We start from the raw sequence: 25225 nt of genomic DNA on the forward strand, positions 1-25225 counted from the left end.
TTGTTCATTCAGTTCCCATGAAAAATTGAAAAGCAGTGCTAAAATCTTGGACTCAATACTGTTCCTGAGTTAAAGGGGAAATTAAGCATTACTTTACACTTTTTGAGCGTGTCAATGTATTATATTTATTTCACACTTAAATAATATATAATAACTGAATAAAAAATGTTTCAGTGATGCACTTATGCTTTCAGAAAGACAAAAGACACACTTAAAAGTATGTATTGTGCTACAAATAAAATGATTGCTAAAATGTAATGTTACAATACATTTAGATATTCATTGCAAAATGTAATATCAATGTGATATTGCTGTATTCTTTGTGCAGTTTGTCAACATGAAATGCAAAAAGACAATGTATTCCCAAGTGAAAACACAGTCATTTAAATAGTGATGTTGGTTGTGTAGAAAAAAACAAACTTTTTTCATAAGTAGTGATACCTGTGATGATGAGCTGCTGATATATAATTTCATTAAAAGAACCTGAAGGATGCATTACCATATTCAAATTTCACTTTGTTGTAAAATGCTTTTCCTTCTTCATGCAGCTGCAAAGACACTGGTAGTGCCGACTTTGAATAATGCCATTGACGATCTGACTATTGATTGATCATTTTCTAGACATTTCAGTTTTTCAGTCTTCTGTGCTGGTCTGGAGGAAATCAGTTGTGAAGAGAAGTTTCGCTTTAACAATGTTACAATTTATTAAAGTGCACTAATCATGGATTTCTTTGAAAAATGATGAGATCTTTGAGCTGCAAAGTGTGCCTTCCTCTTTCGCCTTTCGTCTGTAAGGCTAAGGCTCCCTCCCTGTGTATCTCCTGCTTTTTTCTGATTTGCTACCAGAAACCAAAGGGAGCAAGTGCAGGTCATCTAGCCTAGCCGGGTAACTGGTTCAGACTGATAGGCTTTTAACAAACACGCAAATTGATGAATGAATTGACTACAATGTGGACTAATGGAACTGTATAAATAATTGGGCCAAGCAGTGCCTTACTTAAATCTAAATGGATTGAGCCGAGTAGAAAAAAAAAAAGCCGTTGAGAGAAATGAATAAATACATCACCGGGAGTCGATCAATCCTCACCATCACGGCCCACACTTTGATTGTTCTTTTTGACTGCCTCCTGTCGTCCCAATATTCCCCTCAGCCCACTCGCTGCCTCAGTAGAACACCAAGACAATGGCTTAATTTGTAAGGATTTGAAATGTTAATAGAATGGGGTAATGTCTGTCTTGTCCATGGAATCAAGCTTATCTGCTGGTAGCTAGCTGTTACTGGAACAACATAGGCTTTGCGCTAGTTTCTTTGACTATAGGAAGTGTCACCATGACAGAGCATCAAATGTGGTGATTAAAACATGTTTTGCCATCCTGCAAGCACGTATAATTAAGGACTGGATTGTTACACACAGCAAACAAAACCAGGAGACAGGGAAGTAAAAATAGAAACTGTGGCTGCTCCTTAGTATCCATCTGTGTGTACCAAGAACAAGCTTGGTATTTTACTTGGGGATGTCATTATGTCTTGTCTCCAGCCTTTTCAAAGTTGTAGGGGAAAATATCAGTTCAGGTGTGCTTTGCTGGCCTACATTATGGCTTTTCTGAAGATACATTTGTCACTTCTAGACATATTAGATATACTCTATCTGTGACTAATCTGTGTTTTTGGTCCCTAATGTTAATTCAAAAGCTCATTCCAAATAAAACGAATACATACTGTAGCTTACTTACTGCTGATTATAAAGCAATGAGCTGTTGTATTTCAATTTTTAATTTGGTAAAATACCACATCTAAGAGGGGGTATCTGAAAATAAATTACACAGAATTCTAATTCATTCAATTTTGTTTTCAAAATCATGAAAACAAAATCATGAAATCCTAACTTGTCCACTTATTATTTTTCAAATTAAAATTTCTTGACAGAATACTATTTTTTACCAAACATTTCAGTGTAAACCTACATTGCTGTGGGGTGGCTGTTTATATTGTTGCTGAGTTAGGTCTACTCAGCTGTTTAACACAATGCACTTTTAACTAAAAGTCATAAAACTACATAACTACAAGTCATAAAAGCCACTTCAATGAGAACTTTACAGGCAGTGCAACACCAAAATGATTTAGATGAAGAGATAAATGTACTGTACATCGAACAGCCCTATAGCACAATTTTTTTTCAGTACTTTTTCAGTCACACAGGAAAGCAACATCGTAGAAAATCGTAGAAAATTTTGCACTCTCTCACATTGAGGTATGAGGTATAGATGCTTCGCCTGGGCATTACAAAGAAGGATTTGTGAAAGTTTTGCCCTTCTTGAAGACCTTGGGTGCAGTAGTTATTATTATTATTATTATTTATAATTATTGCTAAATACATGCAGCTTTGCCTTCTATGATCTTTTCATAGCTTATAAGCAGGTATTAGCTTATAATTATGTTTTTTGGCCTTTTTTACGTCGCTGGTGTTTGTGTGTCAAAACAGGAACAGCTGATAAGAAAAAATAAACAAACCCTTAGCGAGATGGGAATCTCTATTCCCTCAGAATTCATGTTGTGAAAAGGTGATATGAGGTGCTATAGTGTAGTGGTAATTACAGCACCAAAGGCAAAACCCTGAATTCTAACCCTGTGATTGCCAAATCACTTTGTTCCTGACGGGTTCAAATGTTTTGACCCCTTGAGACTGGACTACAGACAGCGGAAGTAGGCCATCCTGTAGACTCTGCTTCCTGATCTTTGATACTGTTCCTCTTTGACATGTGGTAATGGCTAGGTGGTAAAGGGGGAACTAATGCACATTGTGAAGTAGAGCCCATCAGACCACAGGTTGCTCAGGGGCACATACAGTAGTATCTGTGGTGCGATCATGTCAGCCAGGGAGGAGGTAGCTCTAATGAATGCAAAAATGCAAATAACCCTCCCCTGTAAAAGTTGACATTGCCTCCTGTGATAAATTTTCTGCTGAGGTAAGAGACAATTTAGTGCAGAATTACAAGCAGGCTCTTTGTCACTCTCCGGCACCATTTACATCCTTAATTAGCTGTAATTCCACAGCACCCATTAGAGAGAGAGAGTGAGATCACCCTGAAAACAAATAAGCAGTAAAAAAAAACACTTGGAGTCTCTGTGCTTCTTCTGGATACAGCGCCGTCAGCCGGTGATTTATAAGTGCCTTACATGGCCATCCCCACCCTGATGGGTGTAAACATTGATTAGAAGAAGGAAATGAGGCACACACTGTCCTCTATGTCATGGGCCTCACTGACCATCCAGGAAGTACCTTAGTTGCATCTTTGTTTGTCTAGTCCTTAACACCTGAGTAGATTTTAGAGGACAACTTTAAATACGCTTTACAACCAATATTTAAACAGAAAAACAACAGGATGCAGTTGTGTCTCTTGACTGACAGGTTTAGACATGTCTGAGAGGCTCCTCCCAGGCCTGTGCGGTGTGCTTGTCCTGCTTGGTTTTGCAGTTTATTTTGCATCCTTCCTCGCTGTTGCAATCGCACGTCCCTCGACCTGTGCCAGCCGATAAAGACAATGATTGGGAACATCTGGTGACACGCACTTGCTTTTCAAGGTTATTGTTCTTGAATGTAAAAGGAATAAACACGGCCTCTGAGCCGTCACAGTTGAAAGTCTCAGGTGCTAAAATGTTCTAATAAAACGTCATGTTGCATTTCAGAGATGGAGATTTTCACACCATGTTCCACTTTTTTTAAACCTTTTTTTAAAAGAACCTGGTAGAGTCTGTCATAGGTTTTTAGATTATAGAGGGATTTTCTAAATCATAAAGCACTTGTCTTTATGATACTTTAAGCGCACTCGGAAAAGCAGTAAACATTATACGGTAATTGCGAGTTGGTATTGGAGATGACAGATTTTTTCATTCTTTAACTTTTGTGAGTTAAGTTGTCTGAATCTCTTGCCTTCTAGTGTCCCCTTAACAGATTATTAAATAAACAAAGACCACAAACACTTCTGAAATAAAACTTTGAACTCTGTTTAAAGCATCACAAAACCTTGCCCACAGGGAATAGTGTCTGCGAATAGTTTAAATCTAAATAAGCCATGAATTTCCATACATGCCCCTTGATTAGACAGTGTTGTGGTGTCTGTTGTGGTTAAGACAAATTTGTGACTTTCAAAGGATTGTTAAAGTCTTACAAAAAAACTGTGTAACAGTTTTGGTGTTAAACTGTGTGTCTTACTAAAGCTCAGGAAATGAGCAAAAGATTATTACCATTTGCTGTGCACAATTGCTAAGTGTGATAATATCTAAAAAAACTAACATTACAAGTTTCTGAGCCGACCTCCAACATTTGACATTAGTGACTATACATTTGGTAACCTTTAAAACCTATACCTAGGCAATTTAGAAAAACTAATTGTCTCATATGTAATTTCTACATAAAATATACATAATGTATTATCTTAATGATGTTTGTATTCTAGTAATTAAATCCACAGTTTTTATGAAATAGTTTTGATACCTTTGCTAGGTGCTATACCTGTTTCTCTTAGAGTACCTGTATGTTCATGAGTAGCCTGATTGATCATCTGTCTCATGTGCCATGTGTGTGTGAGAGCGAGGCAGTTTTTCAAGCCATATTTGGTCAGCTAATGAGAAAAGGGGCAAACTCTGGGGGACATTTCAGCACCAAAAAGCAAGCCTGATCTGCATGCTGTGAGGTAGACGCATGGAGAACATGCTAACTCCTCACAATCTCTTCTTGAACCCAGAACCAAGGCCCATTAACTTCCATACTGCCATGCTGCCCAGACACAGACTCTTTTACAAAATAGAATAGAACAGACAAAAAAACAAAACACTGAACAGTCTGATTTTAATAATGGATATTTGAATCCAAATGGGATCTGTGTCTTAGGCCTAAACGTGAAGTATAGCCTTCTTCATAACAAATTCTTCTTTTTTTCTTTTCATTTTTGCACATGAGACTTGCTAATGGATGTGTGCACCTTGTATCAGTGACCCTGACACCATAAAACAGAACTCATTTCCGCATCTTGCATGACGATACCCTCATAATATGTCTATTCATCTTATCAGATATCTTGGAAATGAGGTGTTAATGTACCTTTTTAACTACATATAACTTTAAGGGTTTGTTGGTGTTTTTGCTGGCAATGTAAAATTCAGAAAAAAAAAGAGAAAACACATTAGATTTTTTTTCCTATCATTAAGCTGTGGCTAGGAGATGATGTGGGAGCCGTATGTGGTCGAGGGAAAGTATTTATAGCCCTGTTGGAATCTTGCTGGGCTATGCTGATAGCCGAGATAATGGGAGAGAATGGGACGCAACGAGCTGTTCTAATGACACCAACAAGACAAGAGAACAGCGAGAATAAATAAATGTTAGCCATTTTCTCTTTTTTATATCATTTGCATTTTGTGTCATTAAGATCGCTTAAATAGTCCCAAATAATAACAATAAAAAACCTCTTACTGAAAAGCTAAAACTAAAGATCACCAAAAACATTTAACGTGCAAACAATAGGTTTACTTTTAATGGTATACTATTCAGTTAAAGATAGCAGGGTTTTAATTTTTATTTCCTTAATTCTGACACTGATGCTTGAGTGGGTTTCCTAGCGAAATTGGGAGGAATGCAAACAAGATTTCACTTCATTAAACAGGAACAAACTGTACAGAAATTGCACTTACTTATGGAAATGACTTTTAAACATGCACAACATTACTTGCTCTGTCTGCGCTGAAATTTTCAAAAGATTACACCATGCACATTACCATGCCTCAAACATGGTTCCCAATTAAAAAAGTGCAAAGTTCAAGGTTCACAACTTACCCTAGAGGTCAGTAGGGTCACCTGGGAAAAATAGTCCCTGAAGTGTGCCTGATGAAATCAAGCACATTTGAAATTATTCCACCAGTAGAAAAAATGTTTTTATATTTGTCGATACCGTATTTTTTTGTCTGAAACACCGTCATTCAACAAAAAAATAAAAAAAGAAACAATATCATAGTCCTTTAGTGGACATACTTTGTTCTGTTCAAAAATCATTTGTGTTTTATAGATATTAATCATACAGTAGTTCTTAGAAAAATGTCCTACCAGAAGTATATTTAACCATGAGGCACAACTATTCACATATTACTGTATATATTCTGATAATGGGGTTTACATGGTCTAACATGAAAAGACCCAAATGTTTAAGTTTAAAAATTGTTTTGAATCAGTAATACGAAAGAAACAAAAAAAAAACACATGGCATGTTAATTTTTTCAAGAACATCCCAGAGGACATCCTGAATATTAGCTTCAGAAAAACACAGTCGCATCAGGTTTTGCCTTAAAGCCGCAGTCCTAGTGACTGATATGCAGTGCAAACGTTATTGTAATGCAGGTGTCTGTTGTGCAATCTATCATCAAAAAATGGTGTTGCTATTATTACCACTAAATCAAGATGCAAATACTATGGTAGGGGACAGTGATATTTGATTTTCCCTTTTCTGATGACCCTTTATGTTTTCAGGGGTGTAAGATTCAATTCATATTCACTTCAGGGCAGGAATTGACAGAAAGTCTTTGACGGAAAGAGCTACGGAACTTGAATGAAAGCGGATCAATTTGAGAAACTAGGAGCTGGTTTTTTTTCCCATCTTGGAAAACTGTACACTCTGTAGTGTGGAGCCTCCTGGGCCAGGTTTGGCTGTGGCCTTGTGTTACCTGCCCCCTGCAGCAGACAGTGCCGAGCTGACAGTGGCTCTGGTGAAGTTTATGGCCTGTAATTGGCCTAGCTGGAAGTAGCCAGGCCTGAGGTCTCCCGCACCTGGATCAGAACTGTGGCTGCGGCCCATGCTGTGAGGACGATGTTTTAGCACCCTAGTGTTAATTATCGCTTCAAATGCCGTGACAGTTGTTTTTCTAACCTGACATCCTTTTCTGCTTAACTGTCTGGTTCCAGCTAGGGGCAGAGTAGAGGCTGTTGATACCACTGGGCAGTTTACCAGGAGATCAGAGCCCTGCGAGAGGCTCTCAGGAAGGCACTAAGAGAATCTAAAAGTCGATCTCTCCAGATTTAATCGGTAGACGTGGATCAGATCTGAGTCTCAGCTCTGTGCTTTTGCCCAAGGCTTGAATTTGAGCCTTTTAAAACAAAATTACATTATACAGTCTTTAATGTATTTCTGGGAGACGAGTGAAAGCTCTGGGTAATTTTATGCTTGTAAATTTTGTTTTCATTCATGTACTTTCATTTGCCCCTTAGTTGGTTTTTTTTTTTCCGCTATCACAATACATTGTAATGACATTGTAAGCCACGTGCCACAGTTATCTGTCTTCCCCATGCAAATCTGTTTGCATTACTTCAACATTCTGATAGTCCCGTAATAGAAAAGCAATTATCACTTCATTAAACTTGTAAGTTGTTAATAAAAGTCATAAGACTTTGCCAGCTGTTGAATAATTTTGAGTCTCCTTTTGATACAACCCTGTAAACTAAATTTACAATCAATTAAGATTTTTTTTTTAAATTTAACTTTGAAAAAAAGAATGTCTTCTGCTCCCAATCTACTAATAGCAATGCATATGGTGAGTGTTTTGAATAACATAATGGATAAATGGCCTCCACAATTTATCTTGTAAGTCAGAAGGAGAAAGGCAGATTGGAGCCTGAGGACTCAAACCACCTGAACATATGCTTGTGTCACAAGTTTTTCTATATGGAAAATTTGATCCTAAATGTTTTGCGCATTTGTGCATACTGAAAATTGCTTATCTGTATAACTTGCATGCTCAAATATTAAACACCAAATAAAATGCTTCCATAAATTAAAATATAATTTTTGTCACTTGGAATATTGCATGTTTCCTTTCTTGTTCAAAACATTCTGGGCAAAGGGATGTGATTTCAATCATTCTATAAAATATAGGTGACCCCTGCTGTACTCACATGTGCCCTTAATGTTCTGTCTGTATAACTGTATGGCTGGCTTATTAGGTAGATATCTTCCATATTTTTTTCTTATAAATATTCCTTCTTTCAAAAGCATTATACCACAACTTTTCATTGAGAAAATGTCTTACGTATTTCTGTACAGCATATTGAATTGCCTTTTTCAGTAAAAGCCAAGATGTCCTATGGAACTAATGAAGGAGTCATCTGTCAATGGCATCTTCCACAGTTGTTGTGAAGTTCTTTATCAACATCAATCCATCACAAAATGGCTTTTTTCACCATGACCCATGTGAGTGTTTTCCAAGTTGCCAAAGTTTAGGAAGAAAGACAAAATGTATGACTTTGCATGGCTTTTTTAATATGAGAACAAAAAAGATCACTCAGCATGGGAAGTCATACTGAAATGAATTATTCACAGCCATAAAATGGCACTCTGTGCATTAATCTTAAACACTTGTGATGGGATTTGAATTGAATTTTAGGTTCTGTGTTAAAATCTAACGAGAAAATTCCATACAAGTAAATCCATTGCAGGTTGAATCTTACCATAGTTTTCACTGTTGTTTTAAAATGGGAGTGTGATATGACACCTGTATCGTTTATCAGAAGTCAGATGCGGGCTGGCTTTACTCACATGTTTGTAGGACAACTAGAGGATATTTTATGGCACATAATATAACATTATATGTGCTAGCAGTGTGGAGGAGAGTTAGGTTTTGTGTTAAGTACTATAATGAAAGGTTGTGGGTTTGAATCCCGAGTGGGGTACCTAGTACTTTACCCAGCAAAGTACCCATCTAGACATTAACATGGTCCTCTACATCACTATGAAGCATCTGCCATTCAGATTTATAGATTAGTAAGAGCAAGATATGTTTTTGTTTTTGATTTTAATATACTTTCAGTTCATTATGCTGTTTATTTAGTTAAGGTGCTCATTAGTACATTTCAATTAAAACTTTGTAATCTTCAGATAACACAATCAGGATTAAATTAACTGAGGCATCAGAGACAGTACTGAAGTTGCTCAAAGACAATTATTCATCTTACATACAATCTTAAATGGATTTAGCCTTTAAGAAGATTTATCTTTTTATTTTTAGGTACTGGTATAAATATCTGAGATTCTACACATCTCATGTCTAATGTGCATAGATGCACATTAATTGTACTACAGTAGATTTAGGATTTAGTACATTTTAGTAGATTTTTAAAAATGTTTAGTAGTTTTATAGTAAAATATTTTTTATTACTTCAAGAATTTCAAAGGTCATGATGTGTTTGGTGATCAACCAGAGATATACTGTGTGCAAGAGAATCATCCACCATAGATAATTTTCAGTCTGCTTACTGTTTACATGTGCTTCATCAAATTCCAGTTTTACTATCACTTTCATACTTCAGGTGTATATAACAAAGACAGAAATATAAAAGAAGTGAGCAATTTATACCCCAGGTGTGACATTTGTATAAAGAGAGGCTAAACATGTGGGACTAATGTATTAACATCTTCTTTTCTTTGAGCCTTTGTACTTTCCACTGCTCATATGAAATGAATAAATTCCTCGTTTTGGAAGAAATTCCAAATTTCCCACAGTTCTTATAAGATGGGATTGCACCTGCTTCATCATTCCCAGTAGCCCATTCTCCGAATGGATGACTCACCGATTGGAAGGAAGTTAGATATATTCTTTTCCCTGTCTGACTTCAAGAGAAATCTATTTTAAAGCATCCTGTGGTTTCTGGGCTTTTATTGACATATCAGATGGGACGCTGGTGGAGGAATTGGCCTCATTTGTTTCTCATGTCCTTCTAATGGCAGAACTCTTCTTAGGGGCAGCAAATTGACAGGTCACGGTCTCAGTGAGCAAACACCCCAACATGGTTTATTGGCTTCTTCTGCAATAGTCAGCCTAATGTTACTGGCCCTTATTAGCCTCAAAAGTTGTAAAGGTACTACAGAATATTAATCACGGGAGGCCAAATGATTCCTTTTTATTTGATAAATTGTTCAAAAGTGGACAATTCTCCAGCAGAGAGAGAGCATTAATCATTGCCTCTGGTTGAGTTGCCAGGGGGAACGAAGACTCCTCTGTATTGAAGGAGTGGCTCAGTGGATTAGCAGTGTGTTGTATTTCACCCCCCTTTGGAATGCCAATTCAATCGCAGACAAGGACCACAGTAGTGGAAAGTAGATCTAACTGTGGGCCACTACACATAAAGAGCGCAGCATTCACTTTCCTTTGTAAAGCATGCAAAATAAGGACATTTCAAGTGTTGTTAATATTGCATTCAGAAATGGGAGATAAAGTATTTTTCTCTTTGACTGTATGCCACTTGAGTGTTGATAATCTTAGCTTGGCTCTTTGTGAACAGGTGTCTACATAACAGCCACCTCGCAGATGGCAGTATAATTAGCATTAATTTTGGCAGCCTTTCATAGGCCCAGGGTCTAGATGGCCATGAAAACTAACTAACCTCCCCACCTTCTGATGGGATTCCTAAGGGATAAACTGGCATTTATTTTTCTCGGGGAAGACGTTAAGATCGAAATGAGGGCTAAAAGTTTACAGTGGCTTTGAGAGCTAGCAGTTTATCAGCCATTACAGAAATGAACTGCTGTATAAAAATCACAGTGTAGCAGTATTATGCCCCAAAATGCAAAGTGTCTTAGGTGATCTAGTGCTACCCATAATGCATCCTTTGTTGTATACTCACCTCATTTTCCAGTAAAAACTAAAGGTCCCCAAGACAAAAGGGCATTCCACACCTTTCCCAGGTGCTAAGGCTAGGCTGCATCAGCTATGCTTAAGGTCATCTTTGTGTTAACTTGTAAAACATTTATTAGCTATTTACTTGTTCCTGATATGTTAGAACTAATCCTATTTTGGTTGTACCACATGCACTTAACAGAGAACTGGTTTGGCTTACTACTAAGAGTGGCAATACATAATCATTGATCTTCTGAGTTCTCAGTAGCCAATCAGCAATGGGGTCATTGGAGAGGGTTTGGTGAGTAGCATTGATGTAAACTTCCAATTAAGAAACACTAATGAAGAGTGCCCAGAAAGGTTTACCATTTTATGTTCACTTCTTTCACTTATCATACTGTAGGAATCTTAGCTTACAGGCTTTTGATGGTAGATATAGGATTGTGATAGAAATGATACACAATGTGACGCTGATTAAATCTGTAGGGGTTTCAACATGGCATTTATGTTTCTTCATATTTCATACATTTTTACAAACTAAATTATTGGCATAGTGGATCAGTCATCCATATACTAAAATGTCTTTTTGAAATTTCTTTCGGCTTCTTTTTGATGTTGTCATCCCAACACAGCTAAACACTGCAGTCACAAAACAGCACTTTAGGAAATTTAGTCAGATTTTGTAACTGACTGATCAGACTTAAGCCCAAAAAATTATCTGAATTGTCTTCAAAGTGAAGCTCATGCAATTAAAGACAAAAATTTAAAATGAGTCTATGACCTAGGTTAGACCATCCAAATGCATGCATCATAAAGAAATGTGTAAGTGCTACATCTTAACTTTCATAATTTTTGAAATCAGAGTTAGTAAAGAAAATAAAGATGCTAAAATCTAAGTAGAAACAAATAACTGGTGCATCCCAGCTCTGGTTTTGAAACACACAAAACAGGGATGGGTTTTGATGGAGAGCCATGATTGAGGTTAAGATACTGACAGGGAAAAAATCCCAATGCTTCTGCCAGATACAGTAGGAAGAAGGCCTCCTTAACCTTGGATCCCCTCCATAAACAGGATAAGGAACTGAAGGGTACTCATTGAGTTTTATGTGTTTTCTGCTTTACCCTACAATGCTAGCAGGTGATTAGTAGGTGCCATCTTTGTTCAGATGGGGGGCTGCACATAGACTCAGTGGATCAGTTGGCAAGCAAGGCTGCAATATGGCAGCTTTAGACACCAACTATTATTTAGTCTGCCTTGTTTTACGGTACAAACACCAATGGGAGGAACCCATACCGAATGTGCTGTAGGACCTTACATTATTAAAAAGAGCTGCTGTTGAAAAAAGGTTTCATAGTCAACCAATGTATATTATAGAACAAGACCGTCATTAGCTGGAATTAACAGGTGCAATTAACCTTTAAAGGACCAGAATCATTAAGGAAGCCCCACTGCTGCCTGTCTTATTGTGGATAGGCAGCTGGGAAGGCCATGTAGTCAATGACACATTCAGAGACATAACTTTCCAGAGACCGATGCTGAATGCGCAGGACAACACAGGAGAGCTGCTAACAGTATTTTATAAGGGCAATGGGGGAGGCTGCACAACAGCAGTAAAATCTTACTCATTTTAATCATCTTTTCATATACTGTAGCTCATGAGATCCCTCAAGCCTGCTGCCTGGAAATAAGTCTATCTGCATGCGTCAGTATGTGGCTCCCTATGGCTACAGTGTCGTTCTCGAGGAGTTCTATTATTTCTGCACTTTTTCGACACCTGTAGTATAGAAATTCGATGAATAAGACTGTGAATTTGAGTAGAACCATTACGTCCGCTGTTACCAGAGAAAAGAATGGACCTTCACTTTCATGGACATTTTCAGAACTACTTGTTTTATGTGAAATTAGTAATCATTTACTCTTGAATGGAGTGGCATAAATATTAATCTGTAACAGTGTCTTCAGCTTCCAGCACTTTCTTTTTTTAAATCACCTGTTTTCTTCAGATATCCTATTAATTTTTCCAGTTTTAAGTTCCAATGTGCATCTCCCTCACTGTGACATTCTTTTGTCCACAAAGCCCACATACACCACCCTCAATGTTAAATGTTACCACACTTACAGTATGTTAACATGAAAATAATTGCCTTTGTTAAAAGTCTGATTTATTTTTAAGAAATGGCAACATTATCACGGTATAGTACAGTAGTTCCCTTCTCCTTGTGCCACAAGACCTATAAGCAGAGCTCATTTATATATTTAGTTATTTGAGACACCATTATGACTCCAGTACAGCTCGTTCCTGCCTTCTCTGTGCTGTGTGGAGAATGTTTGCATGAGTATGCACTGTGCACATTTTCTGTGTTTAAAACAATAAGACTGTCGCTCTCACTCGTGGTGGCTTTGCTGGTCAGGTCATTCCATAAGCATGTCAGCTTTCATGCCTGAATGCATCTCTGCTCTGGGGGTGAGGGGGGGTGGGGGGTGGTGGGGGGGGGATTTGCGCTGCAGAATAAGGGCTGTAATTTTCTCCACTTAGAAATGAATTTCATCTAATCTCATTTCACCATGTCAAATGGCACCATGACATGCTGTTTTATTCTGTAACATTTGGTTATGCTGTAGCAGTTGACTGCATCTCGATGCAGGCCGAAGCCCTCTGGTTATTAAAGACTATTCGAAATATTTTGAAGATGTGGGGTTAAATTTAGAGTCATATAGGCTCAAAGTAATATTACCTTCAAAAACAATCCACAGAAAATTGCTTCCTTTCCGCGTTGACAGTAACATCAATGCCTTCAGGTTTTTCCTCCTTACAGTACCTTCATCCTCTCTCTCCTTCTCTCTCTCTCCCTCCTTTTCTTACAGAGTGTGTATCGTCAGCAAACCTGCCACACACAGGAGAGAAAAATATCGGAGCTCTATACTGGGGCTGGGCAGGTGTCAGGATTCATTAAATTTGGAGAAGATTTGCATAATGCAAGAAGCATCACATTAAATTTGCATAATTCCTTTGATTACACTTGTTATTAAATGTGAGTGACATTGATTTACAAAATGGCCTGATATAAGGTTAATAGCAGATGTCACCTTCCAGGGACACTCTTGTCTCTGCTCACTGCTCCCTTCCTCTCTGTCTCTGTCTTTCTCTGCCTCTCAGTCTCTCTTGCTGTTTTTTCACCACTCTCCAACAGTAACCTGCTGTATGCTGATGTATTTTAAAGAAAGAGGGGAAGCTTGAAAGTCTGTTTTGGTTGTTAGGTAGGAAATCCTATCATCTTATTTTTTATTACATTGATTTATTACAGCAATTCACAACTGTACAAAGAAGAATAAAGACTAAATTGAAATGGGATATTAGGGTCTTCACTGTCCTAATAAAGCTTATTATTTGTAAGTTTCTAGATTATTGTATTGAGAAATAATATTTTAAGCCTGAACAAATCAGATATCTTACGTTGCTTTTTATTTAAATAAAAAATGGAAAGTTACTCAAAATTCCCGCATGTTTATATTTCTATATTTTCATAGCAAATGTACGTGTAAAATTGCCTTGGCTGGACAGGAGATCTGGTGACCGCTGGTACATGCAGTCCTGATAGAGAGGGACCGTTTGCTTTTGTGAAAGAAGAGGGGACGTGACCCTAGAGGAAACCTAGAAACTTTATGCCTCTGCCACACAGAACTCACGACAGATGCTGCATTTTTAGAAAGTTTCCTCTCCCTCTGGCTGAGTGACAGGTGAAAACACTATCATATTTAGTAGCTGACTGCATACTTTAGGGCACACGGGATTCACCTTAAAGAGTGTGAAGACATTGATGCTCGATTTATTAATGATTTGTGTTCTTCTTTCATCAGTACATCCTAAAACAGTTATTCATTTCAAAATGTACTCTCAGAAGTAACCTAAGCATATAATCTATTTAAATAAGCTCAGTAGTTTCCTATGGATACCAAGTACATAACATCTCAGCACAAGGGGTTTTCAGAGTTATTATTATTATTATTATTATTATTATTATTATCATCATCATCATCAATCCCAGGACTCCACCACACTGGTTTTATGGCTAGATTTAAATAATTGAAACCGCAAAAGATGTTAAATGGGCTCAATTAAGAAATTAATTAGTTCAATTATGTAATTTAGACTGTAGGTGGAACAAAAACCAGGAGCTCCTTTGACCCTGAAGATCCTAAGTAGTGTACCCCTGCTATTAACGAGCAAATGAGCCAGCTCAACTTCAATTAGTTCTTTTCCCACAAAGCTTTACCTTGCACATTTTTGGTAGTGTTTCCTTTTCCTCACACTGCGTTTTTTGCATAATGGTAATTGTTCAATTTTAAAGTGTTGTAACAGTAATGCAGTGATCATTTGCACTTTAGATTAGTTTCAAAGCACTAGTAATGCATTTCACTTAGAAATAATATTAAGGAAATAAAAGCTATTATTTCATGAATAAAACCCAATTCTTCGAAATGACACGTTCTTCATTTTAAAGCTGTATTAATCACCTGTGCAGCTAATGGCTGTGAGGAGGCAGTATGAAGATTGATTCGGAAACCTTCTGCACAAACAGAAGTGCTGGCTGGAGCACACTTTAAACTGGGTTACTGAAATATTACTACTGACTGTAGTATTGTGAATTAAATTAGACTTATGCTTTGCTTTTATGCTGCTACTTAATTTGTGATGAGTGATTAGGAATGCAGGTAAATCCTTGATAATAGAGGCAATAGGTTGTGACACCTTTGGGGACAAAGAACTGCTTTTAACTCCTTTATCGTTTCAGGTCTTAGCAGGATGTTGAAATAGCAGTACTCATATGAATGTGTTATTTGCTTGAGAGGAGATCATTCCTACACCAATATGGCAGGCTGTTGACTTCACTCCTCTCAGAGTCCAAAAGTAAGAGATTGTCATCTTCATGCTTATTATGACCTTTAGTCCACTCACAGCGGCAAGGCCTGAAAAATTGTGTTGGTTTGTCTGCTACCTCGTACCTCTTTTATCAGCTCATAACTGTGCCAAATCTTCAAATCCTGGCTTCCTCTGTGAACTCCATTTGAATTAGTCTGATGGGTTTTCCCTAAATCGCTGTCGTCTTACAGCACAAGGCCTTGGTGCACTGACACCAGAGGAAGTGGGAAGTGGCTTTACTTTCATGGAGCTGCATTGTACTTTATTAATTCAACCAGGCTAATGGACTAAAGTAAGAATGTCAGTATACAGAAAGCAGTCCTACTATGCTTTACAAATATGGAAGAATAATATTCATTAAGTACATAGAATAATTTAACATTTATGAAGTCACTCATTAGCGGTAAGGTCTTTCATCGACAGCTGTGGTTCAGCATTGGAATAGCGCCTGCCTCCGAGACACACAGAGAGGTTTAAATCTCTCTTCGTCTACTTCGAAACTTGTTGTTTTTTATTATTGAGCAACAGCCAAGCAACAGCCAAGCCTCATAGAAAAAGGAGAGTGCATTTTAAAGATAAAGTTAGAGGTTTACAGCTGTTTTCAGGGATAATGTATTACTGCGTTAAAGCAATGATCAGGTAGTGTTAGATGAATGTGAGATGTTCAGCTCCATTACTGGCTGCACATCAGTGCAGCATTATTACATTATCAGTGCTCTTTAGTAGGAGATTGGGTGTGTGACCGGGTTCTGAATACACTCATCCCGCTCTCGATAGCGTAAATTGCAGATTGGCTCATTGACTTCAATGATAAAATATAAAAATTGCCAGTAAAGAGAACATAGACTCAGGTTACTCCTTAGCTGTTTGTCAACTGCAGATGTGACTCAGTAGGTGCTGAGCATTTTAAAAAGGTCTATGGCACTTCAGCAAGGCAATGTAATTTATGCTTGGAACCACCGTAGCGAAATCTTACAGGACATAAACATTTAAAAGTACATTTTGCTATTGGTTGTTTAGAAATTAGTACATTTTTCTCCATTATTCTCAAAAATATCCTTTGACAGTCTTCTGAGATGTCAGTGGAAAGTTAAAGTTAAGCAAACTGAACCTTTCCAGACATTTAAGAGGCTGGGGTACTTAAATCTTACTCTAGGCCACCAAGTCACTGATATGCTTAGAGTGTTTCTTAGCCACTATGATATTTACAGTACTGGAACAGATCAGCTGCAGATTAGAATGATGTGAAATTCTATTAAATTTATTGAGCAGGGGGTTGGAGAGTATTGAATATTGGGATAAAAGCACATTAAAGAAATACCTTAAAATTAAGAGCAAAGGTTACAGTCATTTTTCTCAGACAACTATTTTTTTTCTTGTAGTATCTGTGAATACATGAGAAGCAGAAAAATCTAAGACTCTTAGGATAAAAATTGAGCAGCAAAGAGCAGCATACAAAACATAATTATTAAATCAAATAATCACACTTGCTTAAAAATAAACTAATTCAGTATGATTGGCCTAATTCTCTTTCTCAGGCCAGATACCTGATAGTTACTTTCATAAAGGAAACATTTAGTTTCTATGCCACTGCCCCGAGTTTACTATTAAGTGTATATTACTCTGTCTGATGCTGGAATAAGTAGAAAGAAATCATTAAAGCAAATTAGACTATTAACATTCTAAAGAGCATTTATCTTGTGGATCAATAGTCTCTGCTGTTCTTTAGTAGACCCTTTGGTGTCCTTAAACCATGATGAGGTAGATTATGAGGCTAGTCTATTTATTACACACAGATGGACCAATAATTATTGACAGGATTGAAACTAATAATTAAATCCTTTCAGTCCCTTTGCACAACTTTTTTCTTGACATTTATTAAACACATCCACAGTAAAGTAAAACTCAGAGCCTTTTAAAACACGCCATTCAAAATATTTTCCTTCATTTACACTGTTTTAATTCAGTGTTTTAATTGTGTGTGCTACAGATTGTGATGTGTTATTCTTTGTCTTGACAGGGCTGACAGAGATGTGTTTTTCATTTGGGTATTTAATAACAGTAAGCAAAATCACACTGAAGTCATTTATGTGGTACCATAATTTGCACTGCCCTGTTTACACTGTACTCTGTACTCTAAATATTGCCAGTGTGTTTTTCAATAAACTGTATGTATAATTCATGAAAAACCCATTGAGGTTAAAATAATTGCCACATTTACTTCTGAACAAACTATGATTATAAATGGCTTCACAATTTCAGTATTATGCCATGTAATCTTCTGGGTTTGTTTAAGATCTATGAAAATATATTTTACTATAAATAATAAACACTTTGTGTATGATTGTTAGACATGCTGTAACTACACAGCATCATGTCAGAAATGTTCAAATATCCCTCATTAAACAATGTAATATCCCATTGTATAATGTTAGAATGCAAGAAACCTGCTAGAGCTGAGACCAGCAGAGGGAATTGCATATACTGTACATAAGCAGTCGTGTGAAATTCTTGCACAACATTTGTTTGAAAACATACTATAAACTTGCAGAACTTCTGCAAGTAATATAATGTAGGAGAAATTCCATTTACAGCAGGATTTGTATCCCTACATTCTGAATCTATTCGCTTCAGTTTGGGAACTATTCGTTCACTCACTTTTCCATTCATTCCAGAAAGCAGGTTTACATACTGTATATGAAAATAAGATTAATGGCATTGATTTAGTTCCTGAACTAGGAAGAAATGTGCAGGCTCTGTTTGATTTCATATGGGTGCCGGCTAAGCGGTTGGCTTACAGTAGAAGCAGCAGTTGAGGTGCAGAAACATCTGTGAATTTGTGTGAGTTGTGACAACATCACCCAAGGAAAAGTCTATAATGAAAGTGATTGGAGGAGTGCTAGTGTGTTGAACTGGAGCCTTCTGCTGTGTTCGTGATGTTATCTCACGCGGGTTCTCAGAGCAACACAGAGCGGAGGGCCTGCACTAGTGGCCGACTGAAGGAAGTGCAGCAGTACAGAGCGACTCCAGTGTTTCCTATTCTTGTGTCTTAGATTGAAATCATCTTTCTCTAAAAAATAACAAAAACAGGATTAAATAAATCATTCAGGTTATGTTATGTGCTCCTGTTTTTGACTGGATGTAGAAAAAAGCGTTCTCAAATCGAAAATGCATCTGTACCTTTTAAATTTCACTTTTCTCTGTGCAAACAAAGGAGTTTTACATGGTTAAAAAAGGAAACATACATCCCCTCTCCAGCAATGCCATATGTTTAACAATTTTATAATAGGAATGGCAAACTAATTTAAATCCTATTATTTTATACAGAACTATATTTTTAGAGAATAGCTCTAGGGGAAAAAGCCATTACATTTTAGGATTATAATGCTGACACACTGCTGGGCTACCCATTAGGTGAATGGGTTCTTGCTAAGTAGCAGTCGTTGTTTGGAGGTTAATTTTTTTTTTGTAATTTGCGTGCAATCGTTTCTGATTTATCAGTATCCAGTTGAATCCAAGCTTTCCAATGCTGTGCCATATGAGTTTCAAGACTTTAAGATCTGCTCACGCTTTAAATAGTACAACATGCTTATAAAAGTGGCCATGCACACACTAAATTATACCGGATGTTTGTATGGACACTGTCAGTTTCACTATGATGTAATTTAGCACAGACTGGACGAGTCTTCTTTGATATTGTCCAATACAGAATCTACTGTCAATTCAGTCAATGAAATGAAATAACTATTATTAAAAGTCAACAACACGTGAATTACAGTAGTAAAAAACAGAGTAAAATAGCAAGCTTTCTGCAGAGCACCTTCCAGGAGGCTCCTCATTATCTAATCTGAGCTAAAGAAGAAAGCACTGATGAAGGACATAATGATATTAAAGGTATTTACTTAAATACAAAGATGTTTAGACTAGAAAAGCAATTAACTAGTTCCTGGATTTCATCATAAAGGAATGTACAGTGTGACAGGACCATTAAATTATGCAGTAATCTTCTTTGAATAAAGGCTATATACTGATATACTTTTAACTTTTGTTTGATTTTACCCAGATTAGCCAGGTTTAGTATTTCCAGCAACTAGATTGGATGTGTTCTATCTTCTACCTTTTTTGCATGTACAGTATGTAACATAAAAACAAACAAATAATTCTGAATTTCAGTTTAATGAATTATTACCAGTACTACTACAATTTTCTTGTTTCTCTACATTAAAAAAAAAAACATACTAAATGTGTTTAGAAGTAAGTAGTATCCTTTAAAATGTCTTGAAGCCAAGACAGATATTTATGTGAGGATAAAAATATTGGATTAAAATATGCTCCAGTAGTTCAAATGCTTCTGCATAGACTGTTTACTGTTTAAACAGATACCACCACTTCATGTTTATTTCAATGTCCGTGTTATCTTTCACATTCATTTCTGTAATTACTCTCCTTTTTGGTAATTAAAAAATCAAAGGTAGCATTCTTCCTTAAACAGGATTAACAAAAACAATAAACACATTGTCATTTACATTGCCCGAGCCACAATGTTTATACTGAGTCGGATTGTAAGACACAAAGCATTTGTGCCTCCCGTGATAATAAGACTTAATGGGAACAAAATGACTTTTTCCAGCAGTTGTTATGGTAAAAACTGTAACCTTAAGTGACCACTCTTATGCATATTGGGGTTGGCGTTAGGCACGCTTTGAAAGGGCGAGCAGGAGATCCTTCTGTTCCCCATATGGCTGCATTGTCTTGGTAATGCCTTACAATGCACCCCCTCCGAGCATGTTCTCAGTCCCGCTGTTAGAGGATAAACTGTTGGTTTCACTTTTTATCAAAACCCCAGAGGCAGCCATAAGGGCGGTGGACAGAGAGCTTGTAAGATGTTGTGCTCCCAAGCGCGTGGGGCTTCTGCACACTGTGCTGCCCCAAGGTTGTGTTCGCGGGGCCTGCTTTGTGGCGTTAAGCAAGGGAAAGAAAATGGTTCACATCCTCCAATGTGTCTAAAAACACAATGCTGTATATTCCTTTAGAAGTGGGAAGAACAATTTACCGACTTTGTTTCAGGGTTAAAAAAATATTGACATCGTAAATTGAAAAGTAGTTCTTAATTACGATGCTGATTAGGGCAGAGATCATTTGGGGTGAGAAAATGAAGAGGATACTACGCTGTGTCATACTTCAAAGCGGCAGGTCTGTAAAAAATATAAACACGTCGTCTTCTCAGGCGATGGCTTTTTCTTTACAACCAGCTTGTAGTCTTTTAAGACACAGGGTACCTTCAGAGAAGAGAATATACTGGCTGCCATATGCTCAGATGTAACAGATTAATGTCCACTGAGGTGCTGTAAGGGTTAGTTAGGGAAATCAACTTAACTAATCCAATTCCAGAGGGATTTTAACTAAATCCTGACAGTCAGGGATATCTTCACTTTGTGTGTTGCATAAGCGTTTCACATGCTTTGCATGCAGAATTGACACTGTATAGTTTTCTCATTATATCTTTGTAGCAAAATATCAGAAGTCACATACAGTAACAGGACTATGTTTAGTCTAAGTGACACTTTAATTATATAATAGAGTCCCTGCTGGTTATAAGTTAATTCCTGGTTATAAACATTCCTTATATATAGCGCATACATATTACACTTTATACAAAATACATCTGTGGGTTATAAAGGACCTGCAAAGCCTCCAGTTTTGTCCCGTGTCAAACCTAGAATTATTCTGAAAAATATAAAGATACCAAACTTTCCAGCACAAAAAGTAAAAAAAAGGAACATCAGAAAATTTTGTTTCCACAAACAATAATAACTATGCTTATGAAAAGAACCTTAAGTGCTTCTCAAATTACTGGAATTTCCAAATAGTGTGAGGACAAACACAAAAGGATGAAGAATGGAAAGAAATACCTCCCTAAACTTCAGAGTGTCAGGCTCTTTGCTTGATTTCTAACCTGCCATCAAGTCTGCTGTACATGAGTACGAGTGACAAATGGAACAGGAGAATATCATTTTAAGAAGCTCATTACTGTAAAATATATAATAAAGGGGTACTTTGCTGCATTTGCAAATATGCAAATGATATAGGCCTTGCTTTTTTTAATTACCACTGTTGTCTTACCATTTTCCTGCAAGAAAATATGATTTACAATCCACCATTAGCTATTGATTCAGTCTGTGGTTTCTGTTTTTTAAGTTGTAACGTAGTTTCTTCACTTTGTGGTGCTTACATGACTGTCACATAGTTTACAATTAATGGAGAAATTAATTGCCACGTGGACTCAGAGCTGTCAGAGCTGACTGTGCAGGTGTAAGTTTTATCATGTAAAATCAGCAACTATATAATCTGAATTTTTTTTCCCTTTGTTAGCATTTTGGAAGAGAGATTTGAATTGGTTTTAGTCTTAAGGAACACAATACATGCAGGATAAACCTTCAAGTTCCTTACTAAGGTTTTAAAAATGCCCAAACTGCCATTGAAAATATATCAAATCAAAAGACAATCTTTTCTGAGAAGCCTTAATGTTTTCTTTGTGACATTTGTGAGTGGAAAAAGTGGTGATTTGTGTGCAATTTATGATATAAATAAAAAAACAGTACAACATTATTCTCAAGAGTTTTTTTAACTATGCTGATTTATGTTTTAGAATCAATAGTGACAGGAAAAACAGCATTTTCGACACCTTTTTTGGAATGTTATTTCAATCAAAATGTGTATTTACAATGTTTTTATAAATATACAGTAATTTGTCATTCTGGACTTTGTTTAAGAAAAGTAATTTTCCTACCAAACCTTTCTTTCACTCTATGACTGTACACTCATTGATATATTTAGATTGCATTTAAGTTTTGAAGTGTATTGTTTAAAAAATATTTTTATTTTCAGTGTATAATATTTAAATACTTTATAGGAAGGTGTTTAGTGATTGAAACATTAAATAAATGAAATGCCCATGAAATCTCATGTTCTTTTAGAGTACTGGGTGATCATTGTGTTATACAAACTTTGTGTCAAGTTGTAAAACTACTATTTAACTTTGTTCATGCTTGAAACATAATTTGTAATGTCAACACAATACAGTAGGTGCTATTCAAATTTTTTAAATGTGGCTTTTGGATAACTCTGTACTCATAGAGCTCACTTTCAGCATGTCAGTGTGTTTAGTGATGGAAAACAGACAATGTAAATGCTTTGATACTGGTGAGAGAGCCTAAATTATTTTTAAGTGTATTTAGGAATTTACAGCTGGATGATCGAGGCTATAATTCTGTATGCACTCTTTCAAGGAATAGTTTCAATATGAATACTAAATAAATAAAATATTGGAAACACCATCTTTTCTAAACTGAATAAACACAAGTTTCCTGGATCTTCAGATATTGAATTATGATGTTCCCCTCTTACATCTTTCACTGAAAAATTAATCATCAGATTATGTTCTAAATTCTCTGTTCAATGTATTATTCAACTTATTCCCTAAACGTAAATGCTTGTTCTGTATAATAATGCCTATTGCAAGCATAAAACCCGAAGTCAAAATTACGAATTACGGGGATTAGGCTTTGTTTAATGCTGTTAGGACAAACAGAGGTTAACTGCTTAATGATTCTCCAGTTTTCTGGCTTTTCTGAAAGCAATTAAACATTACTACTGTTCAGGTAAAGAAGTTTTTGTTTTGAAATCCCCCCCCATGCCAGCACCATCTCTCAACCTGACCCCAGTTTCCAGAGGGAAACCTTTCAGCATGCCTCCGCATCAAAGTAGCTCTTTGTTTAGGGGTTCTCTGGAATTTTGTTCTTCTCTCTTCTTTCCAAGCTAACTTTCTTAGACTACCAAAGACGTTTTCCTTGGCTTTCTTAATGTTTCTTTGTAATTCTTCTTCGGGGATAGATACTGCTCAAACCAAGCCCCGGCTAATCAGTCATGAAGGTTGCTGACTGGACAACTACCACACACTAAAAAACAAATCACTTGCCATGAAAACGCTAATTGGTCTCGAGGTCACAGGAGAGTCATCGGATTTGCCGCGTTTCCTTTTTACTGGGCCTAGGGCATGGGAGTGGATGTTCGTTTGGGGATTTTTTTCTTTCTTTTTTTTTAAAAAAAAAACATTGTTACAAATGTAGAAATTGCAAGAATCAACTTGGGGACTCTGTGAAGATGGGACTCGAAGCGTGGGGATTGTAGGGGTCATCTGGTCAATAAATATGAAGGCTCTTCTTATTATAACTTTGTCAATGACAAATAACAAACAGTCGGTAAATGAAATGCTACATTGCATCATTTTGTGGAGGACAAGGGACATTTTCAGCTTGGCTGACCATACACTAGCCTTTGAGCCGGCCCTGGAAAAGCTGTTTGTTTGACCCTAAGGAGTGAGAATTGACAGAGCAAGCCAGCAGCATTTTTTTTTTTTTTTTTAGTCTGCTAAGCCAAAGATTGAAAATGATTTCCCAATGCCCTGTTTGAGCTCCTCAGGAAAGGGGTCATCAATTATCTCCTGATACATTTCACAATATTTTACCTGTTTTACTGACCACGACTTCCCAGTCAGGCAGACACGATCTCTTTTATCTGCCTTTTATTGATGGAGAGAGTGAACACTGTAAACAAGCTTCTGAGCTCCTCAGTTTCTTTTCTGTAATTTTATGGATAGCAGGGACCAAAGTTGGAGTTCAGCAGAGTTCAAATTAACACTGGAAGGACTTCTCAGTAAATACTAGGAAAGAGAGAATGTTATTTAAAGTTTGTGCTATAGAAATAATTAGATTGTTTTTTTTTCTCAGCAGCACTGTAAAAGAAGCATCCCACCGATTGTCAAAAAATGTCTCCAAACCATCTTTACAGGATCCTTTCGTGAACTCTGGATCTCTGCGTAGCTGTTGATGCAGAACTTGGCAAAGAATTGTCCCTGTCTTTCCATTTCCTCCCACAAGAACGAAAGAAAAGGAAGACTGTTATTAAGCATTGCATTGTGCATGGTGGGCAGGTCCACCCTCTGCAACCCTTTGAAATCAGTTACATTATTGTCTTTGAACCTGCTTTTGCATGAAACTAAAATTGTGAAATGAAACTATTGTTTGTATTTAAGAAATATGCCTATGTATGTGTAGGATGACAGTTTAAAATGAATAAATAGTTTGTGCAAGATTATTTTTTTCGATAAAGACATATTTAACCTATTCAGTAACCGTTCTTAATGTGACAATTGTGATTAATCCGATGTGTTTGGTTCTCTAGTGCACTGTTGAATGACCCCAAGTATGCTGTTAATAGGATAGTTATAGCAAAATAACCAAAGCTCTTTCTAATTAAAATTTGTTTTAGACAGGGGTGGTCCTTTTGTATACTGCAGGAACTGTGAATTTTTCCATTACTGTATTTTGCAAAAAGTTACAAGTGTTAATCACTGAAATCACTGCTGACGCAAACAACGTTTTTCCTAAAGCACATTTTTTTCAGTCTCTGCCATGTCATACACAGAGAGCACTTTGAGGCATTAGCTATGTGAAATAAGTCATTATTAAATTATTATCATATTTTTAAAGATTCAACGATGCTAAATCAGAATTCCTGCAAGCACAGACTGTAGCAATGTCCCCATCTTTAAGGAAGTGAGGGGAAATAGCTGTGATATGTGTATATA

General features: G+C 36.7%; 1 long non-coding RNA gene across 1 annotated transcript in view; it reads left to right on the plus strand.

The window, feature by feature from the left end:
* The window catches only part of LOC148661248 (uncharacterized), a 40124-nt gene extending 15392 nt beyond the window's left edge, over window positions 1-24732 (plus strand). Inside the window, exon 3 of the long non-coding RNA XR_015939487.1 lies at window positions 24366-24732. This is a non-coding gene — a long non-coding RNA (uncharacterized LOC148661248). The remainder of the gene's footprint in view (window positions 1-24365) is intronic.
* Window positions 24733-25225: the final 493 nt, after the last annotated feature.

Source organism: Lepisosteus platostomus, chromosome 6 (assembly GCF_059453375.1).
Source record: "Lepisosteus platostomus isolate fLepPlt1 chromosome 6, fLepPlt1.hap1, whole genome shotgun sequence".
Taxonomy (NCBI): Eukaryota; Metazoa; Chordata; class Actinopteri; order Semionotiformes; family Lepisosteidae; genus Lepisosteus; species Lepisosteus platostomus.